The 18,589-nt window shown below is 31.9% G+C and overlaps 1 long non-coding RNA gene across 2 annotated transcripts; it reads right to left on the bottom strand.

Annotated features, from left to right (window-relative positions):
- Positions 1-1,442: 1,442 nt before the first annotated feature.
- LOC118181613 (uncharacterized) lies at positions 1,443-17,511 on the bottom strand. Of its 2 annotated transcripts, none has more exons than XR_015041362.1 (3): positions 17,411-17,511; positions 8,487-8,602; positions 1,443-1,569 (listed from the first exon to the last, which is right to left on the bottom strand). It is a non-coding gene; the product is annotated as an uncharacterized LOC118181613 (long non-coding RNA). The 2 variants fall into 2 exon arrangements; XR_004756905.2 differs by lacking the exon at positions 17,411-17,511 and adding an exon at positions 15,257-15,503.
- Between the last annotated feature and the right edge of the window lie 1,078 nt (positions 17,512-18,589).

Below are 18,589 nucleotides of genomic sequence, written 5' to 3'. Positions count from 1 at the left end.
GTTTAATTTTGATTATCTCAGTAAAAGTATTGTAAATATGAATTCATATAATGTTTAAATGTACACATAGCTGTCATGATTTTATGTATCTATCATATGTAACTTGTACAAGACAATGATTGTAATCAACATATCTATGCTTATACACAGGCCTTGTATGCCCATGTAATATTTATATGTATATTTTTACACGGAGAAAATTTTCCCTTCTGCCAGGATGACTATTAACGCTGTAAGACTTTTACAACAAAGTCAGGTCAGTGGTTATCTCAGGCGGCGCTCAGTGCCTTTGATGTTGACTACTAAATACAATCCTTCAAATTTCGGATTAAATTTGGTTGTTTCATTTTTCTCTGCGGATAAGAGCGAGTGAATGGTTTTCAAAACTTTGTCTCTCAACTTTATATTCCCCTCCCTCAGCCTTTTTTCGTGATATAATATGTGACTGCTCCTGGTCTTACTCGATATTTTAAGCGCCTCTTCGATTACACTTTTGATTGTCTTTGTGTTGAAACTCTGATTTTCTTTTCCTAAAACCCAGAAACCGTTGTTTGTGTTGTAATGGAAACTGGGTTAATGCATCTTTTGATCATTCGTCAAGATACTGCATTTCGAGAAATTATGCTGAGATCTCATTGCCCTTTTTATCAAGCTAATTCTAGGACTCAATGTTTTTAAGCAATTCAATCTGTCAAAAGAGATGTGAAGGCCAGTTTATGACAGGTATCAGAAAAGACAATTTCTCAGTGTTTTCAGGACTGACAGCAGAGCAAGTGCATGCATTCTGACGTATGCTTCTATTCTGAAGTGTGTATGTTATGTGACATCTTGGGGGTCTGTGTCACTCTAGGTGCGTTGGCGCCGATCCCTCCACTGTTCTAGGACAGGAGTTGAACACTTGGGTCTAGTTCAACGGGAGGTGAGGACCTATGGTGTGCTTAGTTCACGGGATGGGGAACGCCCAACATATCATAGTATATTTGTATAAAAGTTCAGTAGATTATAATGTTTTACATTTTAAACATACAAAGCTTTTCCACGAACATTTTGAAGACAGGAGTATTCAGTTTTGATGCTTAACATCATCTATGATTTTCAATGATTTCTTAAGGAAAAAAACTGTTTTCTGAAATTACTGTTTGTTTTTAAACCAGTGGTGGGTTTTTTTTTTCACGAACATTTTGAAGACAGGAGTATTCAATTTTGATGCTTAACATCATCTATGATTTTCAATGATTTCTTAAGGAAAAAAACAGTTTTCTGAAATTACTGTTTGTTTTTAAACCAGTGGTAGTTTTTAGGTTTTCATTCTGAAGGTTCCTAATCACAAATGCGGTAATATTTTCAGTTATCTAAGAGCAACATGTAATAAAAAGTTAAACTTTATGATAGCATGATAGCGTTAGGTATATTTATATACTTTAAAAGGAATGAGAAAAATATTTATTTCATTGATTTTATTTTTGTACAAATTTTATGTGAGCCTAGATAATAGTATCATATAATAAATACTTAAAGAAGAGCAAAAGCATTCTATTCTTCTGCGCATGTGTCAAGAACAATCACCTCCTGGAAAGAAATAATGAATAATGATTATAAAATTTCATACTGGAGTATTTACAAATTGACATTCAGTAAATTGTAGTCTGCCGCAAATTATTGTAAGGAAATATTTTTCTGTTAAAAAGGTTATCTGTAATTCTGGGAATATACGAAAGGGCATTATTAAAATTTTAATATTTGTCCAAAATTCTTTTGTTATTTTGAATTCAATAAATTATTGATTTGTCATAATATATAAATAAAGGACGAAAATAACTATGAGCAGTTCTTCTTTTAATTTTTTAAATGAATAAAATTAGTAGCTGAATTAAAAAAAGGAGGGATTGCAAGTAAAAGTAATATATATAAAAAAAGAGGGATTGCAAGTAAAAGTAATATATATATATATATATAAAGAATGGATTTCTAGTTATACTATACCTTGGAAAGAAAAGCACATTAATATCTAAAATTTGCTTAGCGAAAACAATATCTGACAAAAATATCCCGTGTTTAGAATAAGAGGCATAGATATCGATTTCAAAGTGTCTGAAACCGTTTATAGCCATTTAACAGTTTTTCGAAAGCTGTTGAATTTGTGAATACTTGCTAATAAATTAAGATGGAGACTCAAAACTAAAATTTTTTAGACGTTTCTGTTTTTACCCTGATGAAAAGCCTAGGTGAGATACTTAAATTAGTCCACTGTTCACAGTCAGTTCAACTCAATTTTTATGTGATTAATTTTAAGCGGTTACAAGTCAAAAGGAGTAATTATTATGGACTGTCTTTGGTTTAAATCTGTCTGCTTCCACAGCCTAATATTGACAGTAAGAACAGAAAAAGAAATAAGTGCGTGATGGAAATTAAAGAAAAACAATGAGGAGCCAGCATGATAGAACGTTTTCGAGTTTTTATGATTTGCATTTATATTTTTGGGTCTTGCTTGTATTTTTTTATGTTTTTAAAAACATGGACTACATTTAAAAGATAAAAGCAGAAATAAAAAGATTAAATTTAAAACACTTCTTTGTCTCTCAGTCATTAAATCATAATGCAATAATGTTAAACTTGCGTTTGAAAAAATAGATTGATAATAATGTTAGATGACTACTCGAAACTTGATACTGTGAATTGCAGATGTGAAAGCAATAGTAATAAAAATTTCCATCCAGATATTCCGAGAGCTCGCAGCGCAGCATCCTCACCTAATCCGATGTCTAGGCTGAAAATGTGGCATTAAACCACTTCCAGTCATTAAACAGTTTATTTATTTTCTGATACATACATCTTTGGTATTGGAGAACTTACCTGCAAATTTTTAGAATTAGTGGGTAATTTTAATTTACTACTTGCTGTCGCTTTGGTTTAATGTGGTCTACTTGTGTTCTGTGTACACTTTATAAAAATTAAGTTTTCCTTTCTATTCTAGTTTGCAAAGTACATAAATACAAAGCGCAATGAAAATACTCAGCGGTTAATAAATCAAAATATCATTACTACACAATTTGTTTCAGAAAAGAAATGTTCTGTCATTGCTTTCACTGATTCAAGCAGATTTCCCATTTCCCATTTTTACTTCCTTGTAAGAAGTAAAAAGGAAGTATTGTAATCGCGAAAAGTTTCAAGCAGCATATTTCAACGAAAATATCCATTTTGACCGCTTTCGAATGCAATTTAACGATGTTTTTGCTTGATATCTGTACGTAAGGACAGGCTGCCCCACCTTCAAGACATCAGAGTCAAGACAGCAAATATAGCTAAGAAAGCCAGACAATTCCAGGGAAAAAACTGGGGACAAAACCCTCACATCCAGAAACTGCTATATCTAACGGTAGCGGAGAGAATTGTTCTTTACGCATCGGCTATATGGGCGCAACCAATGAGCAGTCGCAAGATCAAACTCTTGACAACAATACAACGGCCATTTGCTCTAAACATAAGTAGGGCATATAGGACAACGGCATCAAGTGCAATAACGGTCCTTGCGGGACTAACACCCCTGCACATAAAGGCCAGCATAGAAGCTGCATATGAGCGCCTAATTAGGCTAAAACAAGATGCCAACTTTGCTGGCACCGCCTTCCATGCAACACAGTATGAATTACCAGGGAGTGTGCAGTATGTGCACCCGGCACACAAAAGTAAAGGCATCCATGTCGTGACAGCACAACACCCAACGCCTCTCAGAGAAACTCCACATGTGAACTCACGATTCTACACCGATGGATCAAAGCATGACAATGGAGTGGGATGCGCCTTCGTTCACTTCAAAAATGACCGAGTGGAAAGCAAATGGAAAGGCCATCTCGCTACCCACAACAGCATTTTCCAGGCAGAAGCTGTGGCAATAGCAGCTGCAATTCAGTATGCTCAGGATATCAATCTAGCAGCAACCGAAATTCACACAGACAGCATGTCAGTGCTACAGGCAATCATGAATCACCACCATACCTCACCCACAATTATAGCAATCCAACAGCTCCTGTGTAACAATATGCAAACACACATCAAACTAATCTGGGTGAAAGGACATGATGGCATAGAGGGTAACGAGATGGCAGACCAGTTAGCAGACGAGGCGGCACTCAACAACGACGCGCAAGAGGTGACAACTCCAATCCCGACTTCGTATTTAAAGCGAAAGCTAAGAGAACTAAGCAAAGAACAGTGGCAACAGGAGTGGGATAACTGTGATACAGGAAGAAGGACACACGGATTCTACCCAATAGTAGACAACGAACGTCTCCAGGCCATTGCACCCTTGACATACTATATCACGGAGCACGGCCCATTTCCATCCTATTTTCAAAGACATGCAATTTCGATGACAGATATATGCGTCTGCGGGGCAACTGGCTCCCCCGACCACTACATATTTGAATGCAGCCTTACATCCAACTTACACCTACCACTCCCAGCCACAAATATAGAATCATATAAACGATTCATCATTAAGCACCCACCAGCGGTCAAAAAGATCTGCCAAATAATTAGGCAGGTCAACGACCTAGGGCAAGATATCTGCCAACCAAACTAGCGTCAATTAAGGCGTCTCATAAAGCAACCACAGTCAGCTTTCACCAAATCAACAGAATTCTGACAGTCTCTTATACTGACAATCAGCTGGATGCAACTTACAATATGTTTAAATTATGTGCTGCGCTTATAACATAACTGCACTGCAACATAACTGCAGACATAGCTGCTTACTGCGTACAGTACTCACTTACGGCGTATAGAGCAAACTACTGACTATGAACAGACTGCTACCTGCATTGTGTCTCTGTAGTAGTTACAACGACTGAAATATCTATAGAAGTATTTCCTGGAATAACCACAGTTATTACAACAACTGCAAGTTATATATCAGTGTATAAGGTACTGTGCGCAGAGTAATTGGAACGCCCTGACAAATCGTGTACAGAACTCATCAACAGTGTACAGAGCTCAACACTGACTAATCACAGATTACTACTTGCATGTCCATGCTAGTCCATGCTTAACTGAACAGTGTAAAACAAATGTGTATCCGACTTTGCATTGTGTAACCATTCTGTAAGCATTGTGTATATAACAAGCATCATGTATCTATTACAATACTAGTATGCACTGTGTATTCTACAACATAGTGTTTCTCCTACAGTCATTGCCAGTACTGTATTACACAAACGCGTTATACAAACTATCTGCAATAAATATGCACCTCATTCTGCACTGAATTTGTCAAATTCTGCACAGTATCTGCTGTATATAAAGCATATAATTACTATGCAACTATCTACATTGCGTATGCACTACCTGCAATACCTTACAACCTGTTGTGTATCTGACTTTGCACTGTGCATTTGTTCTGTGAGCAATGTGTATATAAAAAGTACTGTGTACCTACTTTAATCCAATAAACACTGTGCATCTAATATAATATAAAATAAGCTCAGCGCATTCTATAACATAGTGTCTCCACTACAGTTATTGCCTGCACATCATATCTGTATTACTCAAACTATCTGTATTATATCTGCACTGTATATGACATATGCATAATGTATAATTCATCTATATCTATCAATATTGTATCTGCATTACCTGTATAATCTCACAGCTTCGCATAGAAATATATAGCTTGGCAACATAGCATGCATGGTGCTGCGTACTATAATTGTGTGTATACAATAGTATAGATTTTTTTTTTTAATGTGTAAGTATAATTGTGTTTATATAATTGTGCACAATTGTGTTATATACCATAGTATAGTGTTTTATTCTGCGTTTTAATACGTTAGTATAATTGTGTTTGCATAATTGTACACCATAACTGTGTTGTATATAGTAGTATAGTGTCTTATTTCGTTTGTACAATTGTGCGCAGTATAAATTCTAATATCTAATGCTTTACAAGCATAGTGTATCTGTTTTTACATTGTGTATCAATTCTGTAAGCATTATGTATATAAAAAGCGCTGCATATCTATTCAAATTAAATAAGTATTGTGTACCTGATATAACGTATTGCATAATGTATTCTCCAGAGTAAAGTTTCATCTGTAATTACTATATCATCTAATAACAAAATTTAATATTCTACAGTGTGCCTGCATGCTTTATGTATGTTTATTTGCGCATTTTACATGTGATATGTGATCTAAATGTGTCTTTAGTGTAAGTGTATACTATATATTAGCTTAAATATGTTTCATTATAAGTATGTGTTTTACTTGTATAAGTGTGTGCAAACTAGTATCTAATTTCTATTTTTATATAATGTGCTTACATGTTTTATATGTGTTATATATGTGCTTTTATATGTGTTTTACAAGTGTTTTGTATGTATCTTTATATGTGCAATTGTATGTACTTGTATGTGTATGTATATGCTGTAATTAGTGTCTAACAGTGTCTAAAAACCAAGATGTAACAAATCATCCGCCTATCGATCAAAACTAATGTATTCCTAAGACGCTTCTGTATGGCCATGTACAATTACGTAAAATTCTTCAATAAACTCCCAAGGTGGCCTCATGAGGCTCCTGGGAGTTGCTGCCACTAGATAGGGGAGGGCGCGGGACATATGCCTGTTTACCTCTGTTAAACATCAGGCGTCCCCGTCCTCCGTCACCTGTCACCTGTACGTAAGGACAGAATAAAAGACTTTTTTCCTCCAAAAAATTATAAAACTGCTTTAAAATGAATTCTGAAGAGAATTTTTCGTGGCGTCTGTACGAACGTATGTACGTACGTACGTATCTCGGATAACTCCAAAACCAGTAGCCTCAGAAAGTTGAAATTTTGTATATAGGACTACTATAACATGTAACTGTGCACCTCGTATTTTGGTTGCAATCGGCCGCGCCAAACGTATATAAATATATTTATTACGTCTGTTACCCGGATCAGTGATCTCAGTTTCTTTACTCTTATAGGTTTGTAAATTGTACATTTTTTGCTTTAAAAATGATTGAATTATGTGGTTCTTATCTTCCGGTTAAGGTTTTTATGCCTTTAGTAAATCTGTATGCAATATTTCTAGAATTATCAACAATTTTAAAGTTGTTTAAGTGCCGCTAAGCCTAATAATTTTTGTGATGACGGCCATTGCTTGTTTACATTTGAAATAGCAGAGTAGTGGATTTGTTGCTAATCTAGAGAAATGTAGCTTCGCAACAACAAAAATAACTCCTTCATTTATTATTGCGAATTAAATCATGCTTAATCCTTTCTGGAATTTTTTCGAGGAAATATGTGTTTAAGATTTACTTCGTAATTTTTAATACAGATATTTTGAGTTTTTATGTATTTTTGCCTTGTCGTGAAGTAAGAACTGAATTAATTGAATGAGAAATACTCAATCGTCTGTGAAAAACTGTTTCTTTTTTGTTTTGTTTGCTTAATTTCTTTTATACATCGTTTTAGCTTTATTATAGTATTTGAATAGAACATGTGGCAACGATTAGATAATTCTTTAAATGATATAAATTTTGTGCATTCTGAGTTGTAGTATGAACTAAATATAATACTGTTAAGTGAACCTAGCGCCAGAGTGTCGCTATGGTAAACAAATAGAGTGAATTTTAAAGAATGCATTTATTCTATTGTGGTTTATGCGCTGTCGGCGAAGTAGATTTAATTCAATCCAGTAAGTTTAAACGAAATGCAAGAAAAAATGCGTATAATTTAATATTCCGTACATGGAAGTCATGTGGTGTACACATCAGATTTTTCAGTTTATCAATAAACTGTCAGGTTGACACAATGCTGGATGGGCAATACTATTGCCTCCAATGGGAATCGCATATCATCATCTGCATAGGGCTATATTTTTAATCCGTTTTCATTTATACAGAAAGCAGTTTAATTATTGAATTATTTTGAAGCATTTTTCATAAATTAATCTCACCAATGACTGAACTCTGAAATGGCTGATCGCTGATAGCTAGACCCGGGTTCAAATTTCGGTGAAATGGCTGGCTGCGTTTGAGTTTTCCTGTTTATTTTTTTGCGCAGGTAACATGAATATGAGTGCCTTTTAAAGAAACATTTACAAAGTGATCTCTTTCTTTAGGCAGTGGGCCCTAAATGCTTTGCCATAATATAAGTAACCCATTTGTCTCAGTTTCAGCCAAAGCAACCGAATAAGATATGCCAAAAAGCTACATCATCGCTCTTTTGGGATTAATGCTAGAGGCTTAGGGAGTAATAAAATCAATATTCTTCAAGGTTGAGAAAATTTGAGACATTATTTGGAGTGGACGTGATGATTTGCTCAAGATTTCTATGTGGAAATTTATCGATAAAGGTAACAATGGCTATTAAAAGCAAAGCTATTTGATCCTGGGAATGATATTAGTTGACCTTTCCTTTCGGAAGGACGTTTGCGATAATTTGGCCTGTTATATGACGAATTATTTATAAACATTACTTATATTTATATAAATAATACATACATGGGTTTCGTTCCTTTTCCTCTCCGACATGCAATTCAGACCTGCTGCACAGGGGCAACTAAATCTGTAAATGCCATTAATGTTTAATTCCTCAATGTTGTCCAAGCAAAATTCCCCTACCAAAAAAAGAAATGTTAGACATGTATAATAAAAATTTTCTCATAGATGGAGAAGATGGTGCCGATGATGACGTTTTCTTGAATAACAGGACAACTCTTGGTCTTGCAGAGATAATTTTATTTAAGTATAATTTATAATATAATAAAAAACAATAAATAATTGAAATGCTATAGATGCAAATAGATTTTACATATTCGTAAAAATATAATTAATGGTAGGACACAAGTTCGACGTTAGCAGCGCAGAGAAGCCTGTGAAATGAGTAAAGATTACAATGTGGATTCCGAATTAAGAATAGAGAAGTTATAATTTGCTTTATTTCCGTTGAATAATTAAAAATCCTTTCTTGCAAATTTATCATCATTATTGGGAATATTTCTCTTACGCATTTGCCTTTATGTAAGTGCACGTGCCATTAGCCTTATATAAGAATCATATGACAGGGATTAATACTTCCTTGTACGAAATGAAGAAAGTATTGTAATCACGAAAAATTCCAGGTACCATATTTCAGCGAAAATATTCATTTTGACTGCTATCGAATGCAATTTAACGATGTTTTTGCGTGACACCTGTACGTATGGACAGAATAAAGGACTCATTTCCCCCCAAAAAAATTATAAAACTGATTTATAATGGATTCAAAAGAGATTTTTTCGTGGCATCTATACCGTATGTACGTACATACATACGTGCGTATGTATGAACGTATCTTGCGTAACTCAAAAACGAGTAGCCTCAGAACGTTGATATTTTATATACAGGACAGCTATAGGGTGTAGTTGTGCAACTCCCTTTTTGGTGGCAAACGGCCGCATCAAAAGTAAATAAATATTATATATACTATAAGGCATTTCTCCAGCTTTCCTTGCGTGCCTTCGTGGTGTAGTGGTTCTGCACATTGGGCCGGTATTTCAGAGGTCCGTGGTTCGATTCCCGGCGAAGGCGTTGCTAATTTTTCATCTTGCTTGCTTCCCCCCCCCGAAAAAAAATCCTCATGTCTCTACAATACATATACCCACTCTTATATTCGGCTCCGGGAGCTCAGTTTTTTTATGCTCATATTTTGGTAGATTGTGCATTTTTTAGCTTTAAAAATGATTGAATTGTTCTTATCTTCCGGTTAAGGTTCTCATGCCTTTAGTTAATCTGCATACAAAACTTGTAGAATTATCAACAATTTAAGAGTTCTTTAAGTGCGGCTAAGCCTAATTTTTTTACCATAGCAGCCATATTTGTTTACATTTGCAACTTAGCAGAACAGAAGACTTTTTGCCAATCTAAAGAAACTAAGCCTAGCAACAATAACTGTTTCTTTTTTATTTGTCTAATTTAAGTGTGGCTAAGCCTAATTTTTTTTACCATAGCAGCCATATTTGTTTACACCTGCAACTTAGCAGAGCAGTACACTTGTTGCCAATTTAAAGAAACTAAGCTTAGCAACAACAACTGTTTCTTTTTTATTTGTCTAATTTCTTTTATACATCGTTTTAGATTTATTATAGTATTTGAATAGAACATGGGGCAATGATTGGATATTTCTTGAGATGATATAATTTGTGCTCACTCTGAGTTATAAAATGAATGAGATGTAACGCTGTTAAGTGGCTATGGTAAATCAGTGTAGTGAATTTTAAAAAGTGCATCTATTCTATTGTGGTTTATCCTCTATCGGCGAAGTAGATTTAATTCAATTCAATAAGTTTAAATGGAATGCAGGCAAAATGGGATAATTTAGTATTTCGTGCAAGAGAAGTCATGTGGTTTACATATGAGATGATTTTTTTAAAATAACGTATCTCAGAAAGGTTTTCATAAGCACGTTACCGTTTTTAGAAAATTGTGGCTAGTTGTTATATCTTTTGCTTAATACTCGAATTTTTCACTTGTTGCTAACTGTCATAGTAGAGGAAAGGAGAGTTCTGAGCCAGGGAGCTCGGGAGCGGGAGTTGAGGGAGCTCCCGAGAAAGAATGGTTAGCCGTGGAAGGGAGGCTTATCTGAAAATGGGGGCAGGGCGAGCCTTATCAGGAGGTGGATGGGAGTAGAGTAGTTGCTACGTCACAGAAAAAGGACGGTTTTATTAATTTGGAGATTTAGACATTTATTTGCATGCGATCACTTGTGAACTTACTTACTTATATTGAGTTCTTAAAAACATTTATCAAATACGTGTCTGATTTCCTTTAAACAGAAATTACTATATAATAAAATGTTTCCTCCACAGTGTAACCTCTTTGGAAGATAATTATTTTTTTACTTGTATTTATCCTATGACTGAATATCCACAAAACTGCTACATGTCGTCACAATTTAATAAGAGATTATATTTTACTGATTTACCGGAGGTGATTTCCTTCGTTAATAAATCTTTAGCATTTGTGTTTTTTCTCCGTATTCCAACTGTTTTACTATGCATATGATGATTATTTCCTAGGTACTCTGAACGATGATTATTTTCAAATTTAATGATTGAGTGATTCTATACACTCAGAATTTTACCTTATTTCTTGAATCTTCTGTTTATAGTACTACATTTACTTTCCATAATCTTAATTATATTACTCATTTTTATTATTAAATTTATTTTACTCAGAGTTTTTCATACCTATTAACCAATCCTTTTAACTTATTTGTTATATTTTGCGTCCGTAATTGCTAAAATAAACGTTTTTATGTGTTAAATTATTCAATGCTAGATGTAATTTTTATCTTTTTTTATGCTTTTTAATGTCTGTGATCTTCAACATATTCTGTATTTTAACTTATTTCTTATGTTTTCGGATCACATAGATGAACTTTACTTAATTTTAGATGTAAACGTTTAGCTTGTTTTGTATATTTTAACCTTCATTATATTTAATATATTCTAATTTTTAACGAATTTATATTTTTCCTATATACATGACTTTTATTTGATGTCTTTAATACATTTTAACCTTCAAAATTTCCAATATAGTCATAATTTTAACATAATTCCTATATTTTCAGGTCATATACTTTTATTTAATTTTAGGTGTAAATTTTAATTTCTTTTCTATATATTTTACGTTTTTTGCTTCCAACATACTCTGAATTTAAACTAATTTGCTATATATTCACACTATGTACATGACTTTAATTTAATTTATAATTAGCAAATTAGCTACTTTCATTTGTTTTAACTTTCGTAATTTCAAATATACTTTTAATTTTAGTTTAATTCCTATATTTTCTGACCATATATATGAATTTTGTTTAATTTTAGATGTAATTTTTAACTTGTTTCGTACATTTTAAACCTTCGTAATTTTTAAAGTACTCTAATTTTGAACTTGTTTATTACATTTTCCTACCATACACCTGACTTATTTAATTCTAGATGTAAATTTTAACACATTTTCTATTTATTATCGTTTTTAGTTTCCAACATAGTAAGAATTTTAACTAATTTGTTATATTTTCACATGACTTTCATACGTTTTAACCTTCCTAATTTCAAACAGGATCTTAATTTTAGCTTAATTCCTCTATCTTCGTATTATATATATGAACTTTATTTAATTTTAGATGCTATTTTTAACTTATTTCGTACATTTTATACCTTCGTAATTTTTAAAGTTCTCTAATTTTGAACTTGTTTGTTACATTTTGCTACTATACGCATGAACTTTAGTTAATTTTAGATGTAGTTTTTATACTTTTCTGGCACTGGTTTCCTTTCTAGTTTTCAACATACTATAAAGTTTAACTCTGTTTTATAATTTTTGATTGTAATTGCGCTTTTGATTTTACTATTTCAGTTAAATTAACATGCTTAAATTTCTTAAACATAGAGACAGATTTAAATTAAGCATTTTATTTTACAACCTTTAACTGCTATTCATATCCAATTCGTTGAATAGCCCTTACTTAGTCCATATTTTATAGTACTATTTTACTTTGCAAATTCTACAATTTATCATTCTTTAGTACTCTTACCATGACTTATCCTACTATTTTACTTCATTATTAACTTCATTTGCATTTTCAAACTTTAACATTTCCTGCATATTCTGGTATTTCCTTTTAATTCTTAATACCCTTTGTATCTGAATATATGTTTTTGAGCTCTTCAATGTTACCAACGTTCACTTTTTAAATCTTGATTCTCATTAAACTAGTTTGATAGATTCCGAATTTTTAGAATGAAATCTCAACTTTCATCCATAATTTTAGAACCATATTCATTCTTTCATGTACTCATACAAAATTACTTCTTATTATTTTGAACACTCAGTACCTTTTAATTCAGTAATTTGTACTAATTGAATGCATTCTACATCACTTTAAATATCTCGACTATACAAATGTTCACTTTATTACCTTTTCCTACACTAAGTATGGATATTTCTGCCTTCATGAACGATTTTCATGTGAAATTGATGAAATTTGACGTTACATGTATAAAAGAAATTTCTAAGATAAACATTTCCAGTATTGAATCAGAGATAAATGACCATGGATTTTACCCATTGGTTACCATTTTATCTCTTGAAAGTTTGTTTTATTGATATACATTTATTTCTAACGCATAGTGTTAACACATTTTTTTAACTTAGTACAATTCCAACTTAATTCACTAGACAATTTCATATCTAGTCTATTTTTTAATTTCTTAGACTAAAATATTCTTTCGCAAATGTCAGTTTGCATTAATTTATTTACCAATTTATTTTCTTATGAATGAAATCTTGTGAAGTACTTTACACAACATATATCATTACCAATATACCTATATTTACAGAAGGAATCAAAGAGTAAGAGACATTTTACCCAAATCTCCACTATAATTTCGAATATTTTAACCTTCTTTATCACAAATACAGAACTTTCTTCGTACAATACTCAGCATTTAAATATTCCTTACTAATACACATTTAATGAGGAATAACCCCTTTTCAATACAAAATTACACCCAAATAAGTGTTACGTTTTCTTATAATTGTACATATATGCATGCATTATAGGAACTTTCTATCGATTCTCGAGAACTGTATTTGCTAAATATTACCTTTTTCTAAGAGAAAAACTCCAAAGACCATCTAAATCATTCAACTTCCTGCAGTATTCCCACAGTACAGAATACCTATCTTAGAACTATTTTCTTAATATTTAGAACTAAATATGAAATAAACATTTAAGAAGTAAGAGTAAGGTAATGAACCAACGTTTTTAGAAATTTTCCTTTATTTTCTAAATTCTACCCTTTTGTAGGAACTTAGAAAATTCAGTGATACTCATATTTTATTTTTATGTAGGCATGCGCATTTCTCCTAACGGACGAAAATCAGAATGTCTCACTTTTCCAAAGATTTAGCTTTAGCTTTACTTTCATCGAAAAAGGAAAATAATTTTACTTAAAAAACAGGATATCCTCTACTAAAAGACCTTGAAACAATCACGATCGCATGTCTATATGTGGCACTCAGTGATTTAATTTCAAACCAAATTTTGATATTGTTTAATCATGCAAGCAACAATTTTCATCGTCGAGTTAAATTTTATACGACTGCAACAGATTTTTCAATGGTTTTTAATGCTCACATTGTGTAAAAGACTTCTAGTTTTGACTGTTTTAATTTATAATATTGAGAAATACATTTATTATTTTCAGAAAACGTCATTTCCTAATCATATTTTACCACTCTGAAACTTTTGAATAACACTTTCTACCATAATAAGAACCAGATATTACACTATTTTTTACAAAAAGCATGAAATTGTTTTCCTAATTCCTCTTCTAGAGATACTAACAAATTCTGTTATAGAAAGAAGATTCAATTCCTATTATAACTCTATACACTATTTGAAAAGAGAAAAGACACTCTAGATGATAACATAACATCATATCACCCATATATTTTTAAAAATTTAGAACAAGTTCAGTAAGGCAAATTACCTACAGAGTTTTCAAATACGGATATATTTCTGAAAGAAACTGCCTAACATACCGCTCATTTACTTATAAATCATTTAAATAAAACCAACAAATTAATAAAATATTTGAATTTTCGATAAAGTTTAGTACATCTATACAGTTATTTAATTCATGAAGTACCAAATTTTGAAAATAATAAGAGTAAAAACATCACTATTTCAAAATTTAGGAAGGGATTTTCAATAATGAGAGTGAACATATACCGAACTTCATGCAAGACTTTTATCGTTTCGTACCACACATTTCACTATTTCGTAGATTCTAAGAACATAGCCCAATCTTTTTTAAAGAATATATATCATTTCACATTAATTAGAGAGTGCCATACGAGTTTAATTGCAGGTGCTTACTGAATGACACTCAAAATTTCAAGGAAAAAGATCAAATATTTTTCATCTTTAATGAAAATTTGTGAATAACAATGATATTTCATAAGAGTTAGAAGACTTAGTGCAATGAAACAGTATCAAAAATAGAAAACTATTTTCGAAATCTGAATTCCCATTGAAAATTTTTGATATTCTTATGTAAAATTATATCCGAAGTTATATCACTTCAATTGAACTTGAAGACCAACCAGATTTATTACATGATTTGATACATTTCTGGTATTTGTTAAAAAATAGAAGTTTATATTTTTCATACGCAAACTATTACAACGAATTAATGACATTTTATACCCATATTACTTACCATTTTTTACTGCACAAAACTATTTTAAGTTCCATATTCGAAGCTCAGCAAATTTCACATAATACTACAATTACATAGTGCAAATTATAAAAAAAGCTGGATAATCTATATTGCATACAGAACATAGACTACAATTCTCAAGGATCTACTTAAAGAATACATTAAACTGTTCAAAAAATTAATCGCATTTTATATAATTCTTAGCATATTTCATATATTAAACTCATTTCACGCTTTTAGAAATGTAGCATCACGTTTTCCAAGACAATAGCCAATACATCCAACCTTATGAAAATGAATCATCTAAAATAAGAAGGGGTAGTTTTGTTATCTTAAATCGGTAAACAAGTGATTAGGAAGTGAGGCCCTGTTAAACAAGGATATGTTACATATCCTAGTAGTGGTAGTTTAACAGGCTGTCGCTTTAACTTTTGCCTCTCTACTCAGATAACAAAAAGAAGCAAATTTTATAGACCAATTAATTTCATTTGCAAATTTTATTCTACACTAACAATGTCTTAACCACTTCAATGTCCAGCAAAACTCAAATATTCGCTTTTTTTTCTCTCTAAAGATAAAATGTTTACCTCTGAAACTGGCCTTAGAAATGCGTCTTGTCCCCTTTCAGCAGTTGTCAAAACCTATTTAGAAGATCTCGTACTTGTCATATTCAAGCATGTTGAATGGCATCGTTTTACCCAAGAGAGAAAAATTTATTTTCTGATTTCTAATCCTTTATCTTAAATTTAACAAACACGATACCTTAAAGGAACGCTTTGAAATAAGTAGTAGTTTGTCTTTTTATTTTTTAAAATGTGTTTATTTTTATTCTGTAATTATGAATTGTCAAAGTTTAAGTTTATGCAATTCTCGCACGCTGAGAAATTTGCAAAGAATCCTGAGAAAGGAAAACAGCATATTTAATATAAATGGTCAAAGTTTCTAATCTTATACAATACCTTGAGAAATTTGCGAGGTATCTCGAAAGGAAAAGAACCGCATATTTGAAAAACCTAGTTGATTACAAACGAAAATTTTTTTAAATGAATTTCTTTATTTAGGGCTAAATTTACCATTTATATCGTACTCTGCCACCCTGATCGGGTTTCGTGGTTAGCGATGTTGGCTGCTGTTTCGAATCCAGGAGCAGGTATGGATATTTGTTTATTGTTCTGTGCGGCAGGAAGCACTTAAAATACTGACGAGTCCGAAGTCCTATCGAGTAGTTTGGTGGTAGGGAAAGAGGGATGAGAGACTTTGTACCGGACCGTTATAGCGTTTCATTGAAAAATGGGGTGATATTGCATAATTAGTGCTGTACGACCAATGTACAAGTTCTAGTGCCCCACCTACTTCTACCTGAACCTGATAACGTAGTTATACTGACCTTGTTTAGTTGGATAATAAAAGAAAATCAAGAAACATTTGCCTAAATTCTGGAATAAGGATTGAGATTATCCAAATGACATTATCTTCCTTGAAGTTATGATTGTATAAAGAACAAGAGAATCACCTGGAAAGTATGCTCCCATCTTTTATAAAGAATACTAAAAAGGATTTTCAGAATTATTGACCACATTAATAGAGCCCATCCCTGCTATTAATTTATGATGTTACCACTCGAAATGCTCTCTCATATATTTATGTCTTTAATAACTTTGTAAGTTTAATATTAAGTTCTAAAGATGAGGAAAATTTCGTTTCATAGAAATTTAAAGGATTTAGCTTTGACATTTTAAATTTGTTCTCTGATGACCTTTTGTAACTTTCTTTGAAACCGAAATTTTATCTAATAAAAGTTCGTTTAAAATACTTTGCTTTCTTCTTTGTCATTTGAAAATTAATTATAAATTACAATATGTTGGCAATTATACTGCTGGAAAACATGTAAGAAACTAAGACAATCCCTCAGTATGTTCTGGTTATGTGTTGGTCAGCACGTAGTACTTTAAACCATACTTGGTTTTAATTCCGAATGAGATTCATAATTCAGATAGCAGTTACTTTGCAAGCAAGATATTTAGAAGATCCTCATCCTTATTCATTATTACCTGCCCAATAAATGTAATCCATTTCCTTTCAACAAATTTTTCCTTCAACACGTTAATTAGTTTCACAACTTGGTAAACTGTGTTGAAAGAAATTTTATGTCACCTTTCTGCCTCAATTTCTTGCATGCTGGGTTTCACAAAATCCCTTTGCTGCAACACTCATCACTTGCACAATCTTCACTCGAGCTACATGGCTGAGACACCTAAATGAAGGAGAGAAATATACTTTACATAGGCTGCATCTTTAAGGTATTTTCAAATTCCCTACTTATAAGATTACACCAGCTTTCAAACATTTTTCATTGTTAAAATGTATGCTTTCCTCGTTCAATGATTATAATTACTTATATGACAAGATTTTTTTACATTTAAAGCTTATACAGTTGAAGAATGATTTAAACCTCGAAAAACTAACAAGCTTTTATTCGAAACGTATATAATGTATCATATTAAAATCTGAAACATTTGAGCGCAACTTGGAAAAAATTTTTTTCTTGTAGTCTTCTCTCGTAGTCAGAAATATGTATTCTACTATAAGAGAAGACTACAAGATGATTTAATGCTATGATGATGCCGTGATGATTTAATGCTATGTTTGAGTAATAATGTTATGCAAGATCCACTTTTCGAAAGTGATGGCCGTTCTGTATTATTTAGATCTCATTTGAATCAAAACTAGCCTTGGAATGTTCTCTAACCCAACAGTTTGAAAAAGAAGTTGATTTTTATTAAAAAATAGATACTGTTATTGAAGTAAACGTTTTTATAACAAGCCGGTTACAAATCTGCTATTAAAATTAATTATTAAAGCACCATATAGCATAACACCCATATTAAAAAAAATACTAGTAACTGTGAGCAAAATTATTATCATTGTGAGAATGAAGGATGAAGCACTAAATTAAAAGCTGTCATTCAACTTGGAGAGCAAGCAACATTTCAACATGTTATCCAGAATAAGTTTTAAAAAAAGTGTGCTTTATAATATCAATGAAATTCCACTAAATCTACATGTTAAGTTGTAAATATAAAAGGGGATAATGAAAACCTAGAGCATTATTTCCAGATATATATTCTGAAGAACAGCAGTATAACTTCTGTATATTGTAACATTAGTGATATTTATTGCATGTAAGTTTTACTATATACTGTTTGTTTAAATAAATGGAATAGATGAGAAAAGAATAACCTTTAGATCATAAAACAATTGCCTGTACTAAAAATTTAGAGAAAAATTGAAAACGTGGAACTTTAATGGACAACAGAAACTACTTACTTCAGT

The sequence above is a fragment of the Stegodyphus dumicola genome, chromosome 1 (assembly GCF_044657685.1).
Source record: "Stegodyphus dumicola isolate Sdum_Otavi_A_Nest chromosome 1, ASM4465768v1".
NCBI classification, from domain to species: domain Eukaryota; kingdom Metazoa; phylum Arthropoda; class Arachnida; order Araneae; family Eresidae; genus Stegodyphus; species Stegodyphus dumicola.
The sequence above is the reverse complement of the archived record's forward strand: the minus strand, read 5'-3'. Positions and strand labels throughout refer to the sequence as shown.